Raw genomic sequence first — 13,404 nt, forward strand, 5'->3', positions numbered from 1 at the left:
TCTGTCACTGCTCTCAGACTGCTCAAACAGAAACAGCACCTCAGCTCAAAGTGGTATGAAGTCAGCGATTATGAAGACTACAGGGTGTGTAGGGATTGCCAGACTAATTTACAGCCTGATCCAGAGTAACCCAAGATCACTGGAAGCTGCTGCATGTAGTACACAAGATTTTGAGCTTCAGGCCCTTTCAGGGCATGATAGGAAAACGCTGGGTGAAGGTTGTCATACAGACCGCCCCTGGCCAGCACACTGCATGTCAATATGCGGGTGTGCACACAGCCATGCTCTGACTGCATCCAGGCTGCAGAATTGTTTTTTGTTATCTTCACGTGTACTTTTAATACATCCATCTATGTCCAGGAAGATAACAGTAACACACATGACAACAGGGATGAACACACCTAGTAACAAACACTTGACAGATAGACCAGAGACAGAAGGCATGAATGCATTTGTTAGGAACACAGGCAGACAAAATATATTCTGTAGAAATGCAGGACAACGAAATTCTTTCAAACTCTTGTAACTGTAAATAAATATGACTGTGTTCCTTTAAAAAAAAATCTTCCTGTGCTACATTTAAATTCACACTTTTCAGAAAATATCATGAACATCTTTACCTGTCTCAGTGAAATCAAACAGCATATTATGAGGCACCAGAAGTTATTTCCTAGCCAGGTTTTTCTATTTGTGTTTTCTGATTGTCTGGGTGTTTTTTCATTTGCACCCAATTGAGCACTGTTACATCACCAGTTCCTTTGTACTGACCTGCTCATCTGCTGCAATAACTTTTTTTGTTTTCCAGTTGGTGATTCCATCTCCTACCATCTATCATCCTGTTTTACTACTTTATTCAATTTTACAAACTTGCCACTGCAAATTATTGGCACAAATGGAGTGTGATTTCTCTTTACATTAGCCCTCCTCTCCTTAAGACTTGCTCTAGCAATACACTCGGCAATACTGGGGCAAATGGTGGAAAGGAATGGCACAACCATAAAAAAGAACTAATGAACTTGAGTGCTCAAGGAGAACTACACACTGGCAAAATTAATACTCATTTTATATGTAATGATATATATATTTTTACATATATAATACAGGCACAGGAAACCAAGAAAGCCTATCTTAGTCCTAGCCATCTTAGAAAAAATATTTCTTAACCTATTTTATAACCTATACTTTTGCAGCATAAATCCTCCATTTTCCATGGTTAATTTAAAGGAGAAAAAAAAGAGTAGTGGGACACTTCATGTTGTTTCAAGTAAGTGAAAAATTACACTGCAGCAGCAAACAACTAGAGAGCCTGTTTTTAACATCAGAAAGATGCACAATCCTATCAGGCTCTAAAGAACGGACTATATGTAGTGTTGTTGTCTTCAATTTCTGCTCATCAATTGAAGCACTCCTATTAAATGGCCTTTTTATACTCTCCAATTCAAAAAATGCCAAGAAGTTAATTTAATCCTCAAAGTGGATACTATCAGAAGAAGCGGGTTTTTCTGCTGTAAACAGATAATGGAAAAAGTGTTTTAGATTCAAGAAATAAAATTTCAGTTGTTTTCCATAACATTAACTTCTTACACTTTCCTACATCTGTTTTGTATATCTTACTTGCCAAGCAGTACAAAAAAAAAAAATTATACTCTTAACATAGCTGCAGGCCTGGCAGATACTTATCCCCAGCCAACCTTGTAACCTTAACCATGTATTGCCCCTGTTTCAAGGAGTTTAAAATACTTTACTTTTTGAAATACCTCTTCATTTGTTTCAGAAGCCTGAATCGCTCCACATTCAAAGTTCAGGAAAGCGAAATTCTCTGAGCAACATGATCTCTATGTACGTTTGGTTTTCCTTATTGAAGTAGCAACTCAAGAGCACTCGTTTCAACTCATGTGTTACCCATCAAGGGTCAGTCTCCTATCACAAACAACTAATGATATCCCTGTACTTACTTCAACACTACTTCAAAAAGTAAAAGATGGCAAGCAGAAAAAATAGCCTTTGTCCTTCAGGAGCTTCATTTGTCAGAGGCATCAATAACAGGATGTATAGCTCTATTGCTCTCAGGTGATACTTCCTACAGGGTTACAGATGCAACTGTATGAAAAAGCACTATCTGGAGGAGCAGTAAGTAGGCAGAGACAGTCTGAATGAGGGTTCCTATCCAGGGAGGGATGAAGACTGTATAGGTGATGCCCAAAGTGTGCAGGGCTACACACAAGTTCCAGATGCTGTGCAATAAAACTCATTTACACCTGTGCGGTGTCTCCTTCCAGAAAACTGAGTTACATTTCTGACTAACTGCATGCGTGTCTTTGGACACCAGTAGCAATCTGTCTTATATCAATATTAATATATACAAATCCAGTTGGCAGCCAGTCATGAGTGGTGTCCCCCAGGGCTCGGTTTTGGGGCCACTCCTGTTTAACATCTTTATTGATGACCTAGACGAGGGGATCGAGTGCACCCTCAGTAAGTTTGCAGATGACACCAAGTTGGGTGGGAGTGTTGATCTGCTCGAGGGTAGGGAGGGTCTGCAGAGAGACCTGGACAGGCTGGAGCGATGGGCTAAGGCCAACTGTAGGAGCTTCAATAAGGCCAAATGCCGGGTGCTGCACTTGGGCCACAACAACCCCCAGCAGCGCTACAGGCTTGGGGAGGAGTGGCTGGAGAGCTGCCAGTCAGAGAGGGACCTGGGGGTGTTGACTGACAGCCGGCTGAACAGGAGCCAGCAGTGTGCCCAGGTGGCCAAGAAGGCCAATGGCATCCTGGCTTGTATCAGAAATAGCGTGGCCGGCAGGGACAGGGAAGTGATCTTGCCCCTGTACTCGGCACTGGTGAGGCCGCACCTCGATGACTGTGTTCAGTTTTGGGCCCCTCACTACAAAAAGGACATTGAATGACTCGAGCGTGTCCAGAGAAGGGCAACGAAGCCGGTGAAGGGTCTGGAGCACATGTCGTACGAGGAGCGGCTGAGGGAACTGGGGTTGTTTAGTCTGGAGAAGAGGAGGCTGAGGGGAGACCTCATCGCCCTCTACAACTACCTGAAAGGAGGTTGCAGAGAGCTGGGGATGAGTCTCTTGAACTAAGTAACAAGCGATAGGACAAGAGGTAATGGCCTCAAGTTGTGCCAGGGAAAGTTTAGACATTAGGAAGCATTTCTTTCCAGAACGGGTTGTTAGGCGTTGTTATGGGCTGCCCAAGGAGGTGGTGGAGGCCCCATCCCTGGAGGTGTTTAAGAGTAGGGTCGACTTAGCGCTGAGGGATCTGGTGTAGTTGGGAACTGTTAATGTTGGGTTGATGGTTGGACTGGATGATCTTCAAGGTCTTTTTCAACCTAGACAATTCTGTGATTCTGTAATATTTAAAAGGTTTATTCATAAAATCATTCATTTTTAAGTCCTGATCACATTAATCTTAGTTGGTTTTGATATTTGCAAGAATGTTTTCCAGTGGAGGGATGGGACACTGGAAATTTCACAAATGGCAGCACAGCAACTGTCACTGGCTCATTTCGACACCTTTTCTGAAAGGCTCAGCAGTCACCCTGGGACCCCCAAGAGCCTGTGGACCACTGACTAAAAATTAGTGGTGCAAGGTTTGGTTTTTTTCTAGTTCAGGGAAATGATATGGAAGTGACAGCAACAATTATAAGATGAATTCACTGTTAAGCAGTCTACAATGAACAAGAGTAGAAAAAGAAAATATTAGAATGAAAGTTCAAGAAACACTTTGAAAAGAAGATTAAACTAATTTGGCTTGGAAAAATCTCTCATTTCAGTATTCAAAAGCTTGTAATATTTGGAATAAGTCTTGCATGAATAATATTTTAAATATATTTTCTAAATGTCTTTTTATGATTATGCATAATGAGCAATATTTAATAACACTTACAAATTATATATTTAAAATTACTGCTTTAAAATATTTATGATAAAGTGGGGAGGGCTAGGGTTTGGTTTTTTTGGGTCGTGTCCCATCCCGTGTCCCCCCCCCGTAAAAAGTCATTACCTTTCTGCTACTGGACACACCAGCATATTTTAAACCAAAAAATTAAAACAAGGATGTAATAAATCTTGAGGAGTCATTGCTTCTTGATTCTGAGTAATTTCAGTTGCAACACTCCACTGCCTATAGCAGAGCAGAAATCATCTAGTTATCGAAGCAAAAGCAGCAAAATCCATAAATGATTACCTGTGCAAATAAAAATTTAGAGCAACATTTCCCAAACTTAGACTCTTTCAGAAACTTGTGGCTTTAGGACTGCAATTAAGAGCCACCATAAAGAGTAGCTGATATTCAAGCAGGAGGTCATCTGCACATTTTTAAAATGAGATTTTTCTGCACAAAGTCTCAAAGTGACAGTCATAAGGGCAGGTGCACTAAAAGCCTCTGGAGAAATTCCCAGCTCGCTGCAGCTTACAAATGTCCCCAGAGGAAGAGTCTTGGCAGAAGCGGTTACCCTGGACTACCACATGCAACCCCAGGGCCAGACAGGGATGTTTGTCAGTGCAGAGGCTGCACAATCATGTCCCCACTTCCTGCCATCTCCACAGTGACGGCACAGTTCGATGTCCTGCCCACCTTTTTTCCAACCAAAGACGCAAAATTTAGCTGTGATAACACTCAAAAATATGAGCAGATCTGGGGAAGGGGCACATGTCATTGTTTTTAATCTCTAAAATATCAAATACCTGACAAAAAAAGTTTAAAAATTGTACTTGGGCAAGAGGCATGAATCTCTGGCTGTTACACGCAGGTGGTCAGAGGAGATGGCTAGCAAGACTGATGATATTATAACAAGAAGATCATGGTATTCCCTTCCAGTCTTCACAACAGGAACCCTAAACTCAGTGATATTTATATATCCCAAAATATGCTACATTAAATTTACCACCATGTAAACATGCAGCTGTCACTGATCACTTGGTAAAATCTAATAGAGACAATAATAATGTGAAAACAATAATAATAATACTTCTCCCTTTAAAAACCTGACATCTTAATTTCACCAGCTAGAAATGACTATGATAAATAGACTCATATTTTTTAGGGCCAGAAGGATATCATTATAGTCATCTAGTTTGAACTGCTGCATCATACTGCTATGAAATGTTATCAAATGACTCTCAAATCAAGTCTAGAGCTTCTAGGATTCACCACATGCTTGGCTCCACTGATCCAACATTTTAGCACTCCTACTATTTTAGAAAGTTTTTTTTTGTTCCAGCCTCAATTTTTCCTAACTTCAGGTTCTCCATTTTGTAAAGGTTTTTTCTACAAGAGTATGGAGCTCTTTACTACCAGAAATATTGTCTCAAAGTCATTACAGAAAGATTGTCAAACTTTTCTAAGCAAACCCTTTTTAATTTCTTAGAACAAGAGAAACAGATGTCAAATCAGCCTTGTAGTTCTTTACAGAACATAGCAACTTGCCCAGATTTTTTATAAAGCCCACACAACTGAGCTACACTGTATTTTAAGACTGCTTACAGTAACACAGTGATACTACTGCTGTAACTCAATATTCTGCTCTCATAGCTGCTACGAATCTCGAAGAGCTTATATTTAGAAGTCACAGAAGGTAATGACCCATATTGTTTACTAAATCACAACTCCTCAAAAATACACTCCTATGTTATGCAAGTATGATACGCATCCTACATTCCTAGAAACGCGAGCTTACATCACTTGATTGCAGAACAGAAATGCTCTTTACAACACCAGTAAGGTATAGCTAAATAGCAGCCCAAGTTCCAAATCTTTAGTTAGCATATTTGTAGACATTTTCTGTGTAATTTACCTGAAAATAATTTCTCTGTAGATGTTGACATTTCATGTGTAACATAGTATGATAATAGTCAATAAAAGAAATATATGAAGTTAAGTAATTCTTAGTATATGTTAAAGTTCTTAAATTTATTTTATCAAATCCTAGTTACTCTTTTAATCTTGTTGATGTCATCATACTCAGCTATGAAGAACTTATTAGGCACACAAGTAACTCACTGATATCAAAAATGCCACTCCATTTAGGTGATGAGCTGATTTGAGTGACAGAGAACTTGAAAATTATAGCAAACTCTCACGTTTTTAACCAATCTGTTATCATTTTACTTCTTAATGACTCCTCCCCTTCTTTACTCATATATTAAAAATTAACTATATCCAATGAAGCTGCAGTTGGTTGGTACTCTCCCAAGATAAAAATCCTAAGCAGGTCTTATGTACAGGTAGGCATCTGAATTGCTGAAAATGTAAGTCACTATTTTCCCACTCTACATCTGGATTTATGCATATCCAGGTTTCAAATACTGATTAGCTTCCATCTTTCAGTAACACCAGCATCCATCATAGACAAACTATGTGAGAAAATTGCCAAATTCACTTTTGTCTGTAGTTCAGAAGGGATGTGAATAGAAATTCTAATGTGTAGGATGATCAAAGACCTCCAAAACCTCAGAGGCAACGTTGCATGTTCCTAGAATCTATAGTCACAACTCAGCAGGTCTGCATATACCAATTAGGATACAACACAGGAAAAGGTCAACTTTATAAAATAAAAAGAGAGTTAATACTCAGTGACCTTGCCATTTTCTTTGATTTGATTACATGTACACTGCCAAAGGAAGAATTCATGTACTGCATTTTACTCATATCCACTTTGTCAAACATCTCTTACAGAAAAAGTGTTAATCTCAAGATGCATTTATTTAGACAGAAAACTTAAAAATTTAATTCTATGTTAAAGGAGGCATGGGTGGCTTTTTTCCTGTTTTCGTTATTTTATTACTTCTGTTTCCTACTGACTGCATATTTATCAGTGTTGTTCAACCATAATATTAAAAAAATTCCAAGCTAAAAGTAGTCCTCACACTTTTATTCCTCATAGTTACAGCAGCCTAACAGGTCTATGCTGGCTGAAACTTCTCTGCGTAGTTTGTACTCCTGAGTACCATGGGGCCAGGCTGACAAACTCACCCACCTGCCCTTGGGAGCAGCACCCCAGGGTCCCAAACACAGAGCCCTGGGGACTTTGGGGCATCCGCTGGCGTTTCAGCTTCACAATACGATTCCCTCAGACAAGCAGGCCTTTCCAAAACTCTTTTGAAGAGGAGACATTTCACCACTGGCCAATGCCAGAGCCAGGTAGTGATTCAGGAGTGGGCCACCACAGATGCCTTGTATTGAAAGGAAAGTTATCGTTATTAAATGGGAACATCAAAATACATATTTAACAATGAGATTAGAAAGCTGAATCCCTCCCTTTGGGTGTGTTGAGGTTTTGTTTTGGTTTTTTTAATTTTGTTTGTTAACAGTTTCCATGCTTATTTTTTCACTGACAGGCTTCATAGTGACAATCCATTTTAGAGGATTTAAAAAATAAGTTTTACAAATAGCATTTTAGTCTTTGAAGTCACACTTTCATGGATAGGGCTCTTCCAAACAGTAGTCTACTAAGTGACAATTCTCGTAAGAGCTCTTGGATAAACTCTTTGGAGAGTATATCTACACTGCTCCTAAGCAGCATATTTCAGTGGTACTGACTACTACTTTCCTCATGCATGGGAGTACAATTGAGAATAGGAGCATTTTCCTGGAAAAGATCTGCACTCCTAACAATTGCAGTACGGAAATGCATAACATTCAAGTGCAGCCTTTCTCATATAGAAGTATCAGCAAATACTGAGCTCATTAATAACAGAAGGGAAAATAGAAAAGGTTGTTTTTTTAAAAGCATCCTTTCCTACTATTTTCTCAAGAGAAATGTCAAGATGCTTCTAATATTTCTTCAAGAAAATAAAATTGCTGTAGATTTCGATGTACATATATATTTCATCAGTAATACCATAAAGTAGCATCAGCAGTAGCATTAAGGAAGTAATGACTTAGTTTCTTTAAAGCTTTGGGGGGGCGGGGGGGGGAATGTTCAGCGTTTCACTACCTGACTAGCATGTGACTTGCAATGAAGTGGCCGTGAATTCAATAAAAGCCATTCAGCAGGATTTAACTTTCAGGACCAGCCACAAGGGAACGTATACTTAAGCTTCCAGGTAGCCATCAGTTTCTGCATTTAGCAATTCAGTACATGCCATGAGTACATTTCAATTCAAGCACTGGACAGGTGAGGAGGAGAAAGCTGTTTTGGTTTGGTTTTTTATTTGGTGTTTTGAGGGGGGAATGTTTTTAGGTTTTTGGTGCGTTGGGGGAGAGGTGTGTGGTAAGAGAATTGACTGTCTTTGTGCCTAACACTGTCTTTGTGCCCCAAAGAAAAGCTTCTTCAATTTTTGATTGAGTTAATTAGAAGAGAAAAAGGGGGGGGGGGGGGGGGGGGGGGGGGGGAATCTATTTCTTAAGTTTCACTGTGAGCTTGTTCTGAATTTTCTGTTATGCATTATTCTTCCCTTCAGCCATGATTCAGATTATGCTTTTCAACATCCATCTTCTCTTCCTGTTTTTCAACCACATTTCTAATAACTATCAATGCTATTTTGCACTATTTAACTATTTCCCTCTGTATTGGAGCTATCACAGTTCAGTACCTCCACAGAATTTAGTTTATATTCTCCATTTTCTGTGCTATTAACAAAGATATTAAACATTAGAACACATACAGCATTATTCCCTGGTTAGGCTTTTCCCAAAACTCCAGCCTCATCCATTTAGCATTATTCTTTGTTTACAGTTGCCCTGCCAACTCTTAGATCATATGGCAGCATCTCCATCATAGTCAATTTGAATCAATTTTTCAAGTAGGATTTCATGAAACAGTATCAAATGCTTTACTGAAGTCCAAATATATTAGATTTACCGCATTCCCTTCATTCACCAGATTTGTAATTCTATCAGAAAGGTAATCAAGTTTGATATGCCCTTCACGCCATACTTTTTAACTTTCACATTTTCTAGCCCAAACATATTCATCACACTGTACTTGCAAAATACAGAACCACTGTACACGCAAAGCTGAAAAGAAATAGTTTTGTGGTCCCAGAGACGGAGCAAACTTCATTGTGTGAGCAGAGGCTGAACTCGTTTCAATCTCAACTCACACATAAGGTAACTGACCTCTCACTGGGATTCACCATATACACACATAAATCTAGGGTGATTAAGCTTCCTTGGATAAAATTTGTACAATATTATATAGCTCCAAAATCCAAATCACAGGTCTATATGCAATCAACATCAATACCCACCTGGCTCTGCATTATGTTAATTCTAGACAACAAATGTGTCCTTTAATGAACAAACACACACCAGCTACGGTTTTTTTCCTCCCAAAGCCAGACATCATGGCTGCTTCTGAGGTCAAGCTTTGAAAACAGTGAAAGCAAGACACAAATTATGGATGGCTGTTCTCATCTGTCGGCCTCTTTCATTCTTGGCTCTGAAATGCATGTTATGATGGCTAGGGAATCACCCTCACTGAGCTTGCACCTGGAGGCTCCTTCTTCGATTCAAACATAGAGATATACATGCTTACTTACAGCATGTATTCTGCACTGTGAAAGCAACAGGCTGCAATGACTGGCAAAGGCACAGACTAGATGCTGCTATGCAGGACTTTCATCAATACATCCTCCGCTCCCCTTCTCAAATACACCAGTATAGACCATCTTATTTTAAAAGAAGAGTAGTTGCATAAAGAAAACAAGCCAAAGCTAACTGCTTCCTGAAAGCAACCAACTTTCTACATGAGCAAACCAAACTGGGCTTCAAGTCCCATTAAGTGTGAGGCAGATCCCCAGGTGGGGTGAATGGGTAGGTTAAAGGGTACAGATTACTGTCTCCTCATGTATGCCTTTCAATAAAAACAAAAAAGGAAAATGATCTATGAGTATACAGTTCCCTCTTTCTCTAGAGCACTCTGGGTTCTGCCCCACTCTAGCTCCTTCCCATGTGATCTCTAAATTCAGGTGCCCTTAGTGGGAGAATCACCTCAGCCCCACATCTAAGGGGACACATCTCCCTTGTGAGAATCACAAGTTCATGCTAAGACATGCAAAGTACACCATGATGCATCAACATTCGAAGTACCAAAAAAAACCCCAGACCCCCCAAAAAATCCCCAAACCCAGAAAACAACACTAACATGCTCATTGACCTTTAATTTAATATAGATTCCTCTTAAACCATGGACAGTGAGCCTTGCTCAACCACAACACAACCAGACTGAGATAATATAGAGCATTTTCTTTCGCTTTGCTGTGAATCCTTCAGTGATAATCTCTCCTGCCACACTGCTCAGTGGGAGTCATTTGCCCTCTCTAAAGAGCTGCTACCACACCAGTGCAGAAAGAGGCAAGCCGCACATTGGGGCACACTTGGCTGCGTGGCTGGGACAGAGCCCCACTCGGTAACGCTCTCATACAGCAAGCACTGCCGCTCTTCCTCACTCTGACTACGGCTTCTTAGATGACACACTCTACTCAGCACAGGCATTCATGCAATCAGATACTATTCCACTTGAGCACAGGTGGCAGGCTCCAAATCATGATGTCAGGCTTCCTTGGTCCTCACAGAAATAGGCTAAATTTGACATCACTGCTAGCAATTTTCTTGGACAGTGCCAACACAGTAGATGTTACCCTCTGTGCTGCTCATGCACCAGGGTGCAGCACGAGGTAGCTTGTTCCTGGCATTCAAAAGGGGTTTAATTGACTACTCCAAAATAAACATACAAAACCACTTTTCAAACTAGAAACACTCCAATCTGCCTCAAGGATATAATCCCATTTCTTCTACTTTTAAAACAATCACTGACAATACCTCTAAGTTGTCAAAGTACTAAAGGAAGGAAAAAACTAACAAAATGTATTTCATGTAGTTAGCATTGGTATCAGGGCTGAGTAAAGTTGTAAATCTAGGAGCATAAAATCTCTGTAAACATACTGCCAGTCATGAAAAAAAAAAAAAATTACAAATGATGCACTGGCTGTATGCAGCAGGATTAGTAATATTACATTAAGGAACTTACAATGAACACGGTTTAAATCACGATGAGAATCCCTATTAAATGTAAACTCAAAACAATTATTATTTTAAAGGCTTTAGCTGTCCACTGCCTAAAGAAAATTCTATTTTTTTTACTCTTTTTGAGATACATCCTTTAATCCTCAAATCACTAGAAAATGAACTACACAAAAATGTTTAAGGTTTTGGTTTGTCTCTTGTTCAGACAAACCCCGTAAGATGTAGCAAACATGATCAGCATAGAAATAAAGCATCCTGCCAAAATCAGACTAGTCAGTAAATACGGATACTCTTTGTTTAGACATTTATTTTACATATACAGAAGCTGAAGGATAGCTATGCCACAAAGTCAGGTATAATTTGGTTCAGTGCTCCATAAATACTCTTATATTATTTACCAATGTCCTTGAAAGTCCTTAGCTACCCAGCCCTTGTTCCTGGAAGTGTCTCCCTCAGAACTGCTTCCCAGTCCTTACTGCTACATCAAGCCATTTTACAGAATCACAGAATTGTCTAGGTTGGAAAAGACCTTGACGATCATCCAGTCCAACCATTAACCTAACATTGACAGTTCCCAACTACACCAGATCCCTCAGCGCTATGTCAACCCGACTCTTAAACACCTCCAGGGATGGGGACTCTACCACTGTCCTGGGCAGCCCATTCCAACACCTAACAACCCGTTCTGGAAAGAAATACTTCCTAATATCTAGTCTAAACCTTCCCTGGCACAACTTGAGGCCATTACCTCTTGTCCTATCGCTTGTTACTTGGTTCAAGAGGCTCATCCCCAGCTCTCTGCAACCTCTTTTCAGGCAGTTGTAGAGGGCGATAAGGTCTCCCCTCAGCCTCCTCTTCTCCAGACTAAACAACCCCAGTTCCCTCAGCCGCTCCTCGTACGACATGTGCTCCAGACCCTTCACCACCTTCGTTGCCCTTCTCTGGACACGCTCGAGTCATTCAATGTCCTTTTTGTAGTGAGGGGCCCAAAACTGAACACAGTCATCGAGGTGCGGCCTCACCAGTGCCGAGTACAGGGGTAAGATCCCTTCCCTGTCCCTGCCGGCCACGCTATTTCTGATACAAGCCAGGATGCCATTGGCCTTCTTGCCACCTGGGCACACTGCTGGCTCGTGTTCAGCCGGCTGTCAATCAACACCCCCAGGTCCCTCTCTGACTGACAGCTCTCCAGCCACTCCTCCCCAAGCCTGTAGCGCTGCTGGGGGTTGTTGTGGCCCAAGTGCAGCACCCGGCATTTGGCCTTATTGAAGCTCCTACAGTTGGCCTTAGCCCATCGCTCCAGCCTGTCCAGATCTCTCTGTAGACCCTCCCTACCCTCGAGCCGATCAACACTCCCACCCAACTTGGTGTCATCTGCAAACTTACTGAGGGTGCACTCGATCCCCTTGTCTAGATCATCAATAAAGATGTAAACAGGAGTGGCCCCAAAACCAAGCCCTGGGGGACACCACTCGTGACCGGCCACCAACTGGATTTAACTCTGTTCACCACAACTCTTTGGGCCCAGCCATCCAGCCAGTTTTTTACTCAGCAAAGCGTGTGCCCATCCAAGCTACAAGCAGCCAGTTTTGCCAGGAGAATGGTGTGGGAAACGGTGTCAAAGGCCTTACTAAAGTCAAGGTAAACAACATCCACAGCCTTTCCCTCATCCAATAAGCACGTCACCCTGTCGTAGAAGGAGATCAGGTTTGTCAAGCAGGACCTGCCTTTCATAAACCCATGCTGACTGGGCCTGATCATCTGGTTGTCCCACATGTGTTGTATGATGGTACTCAGGATGAGCTGCTCCATCAGCTTCCCAGGCACCGAAGTCAAGCTGACAGGCCTGTAATTTCCTGGATCATCCTCCATTTTAGTACCAGATATTTGAATTCTAATGAGATTCCACTTACAGTCAGTTACTCAATGTGTTATAGACTATTAATACACTATTACTCACCACACTAACCCAGACTTCAACAAGTAAATTCCAGATGCAATAGATGACACTAAAATTACTGATCTTCTAAAGGGGAAAAAATGATCCACAAAACCACAACCCCCAAAGTCTTGGAAGAAAGACTGCAAGAAAACCCTCCCCTCAGATGGCAGGTCCCCAGTTTAATAAGGCACAGTAGTTACTGAGTCATCATCACTGTTCCCCCATACCTTCTTAGGAGTCTGTACCTATTCATTGTGTTACAAACAACGTCAGTTGGATATTTTGCTTTGTCAGCTCAGCTCCGATTTTAACATAGGGGTTTTACCAATAGCATCACTTCTGAACTTAACACTTATGATTATCTTTCCTGTTCCACTCCGTAATATCACTTTATAGTATGATGTTTGTATTATGTGTATGGCATCCAGGGTGATGGAGCTAACAAAGCCATTATCCACAAAAATAGCTTAAAAATTTACTGT

The 13,404-nt window shown here is 40.9% G+C and overlaps 1 protein-coding gene across 6 annotated transcripts in view; it reads right to left on the reverse strand.

Moving 5' to 3' along the window:
- GRID1 (glutamate ionotropic receptor delta type subunit 1) overlaps positions 1-13,404 on the reverse strand; it is a 551,826-nt gene that overhangs the window by 355,359 nt on the left and 183,063 nt on the right. The window contains exon 1 of one of the 6 annotated variants that reach the window (XM_074874416.1): positions 6,392-6,517. The exons of the other annotated variants lie outside the window; for them this stretch is intronic. The gene's annotated coding sequence lies outside the window, so the exon portion shown is untranslated. Of the gene's footprint in view, positions 1-6,391; positions 6,518-13,404 lie in introns of those variants that run through there. 6 annotated transcript variants of the gene reach the window in all.

This window comes from Strix uralensis, chromosome 7, assembly GCF_047716275.1.
Source record: "Strix uralensis isolate ZFMK-TIS-50842 chromosome 7, bStrUra1, whole genome shotgun sequence".
Classification (NCBI taxonomy): Eukaryota; Metazoa; Chordata; class Aves; order Strigiformes; family Strigidae; genus Strix; species Strix uralensis.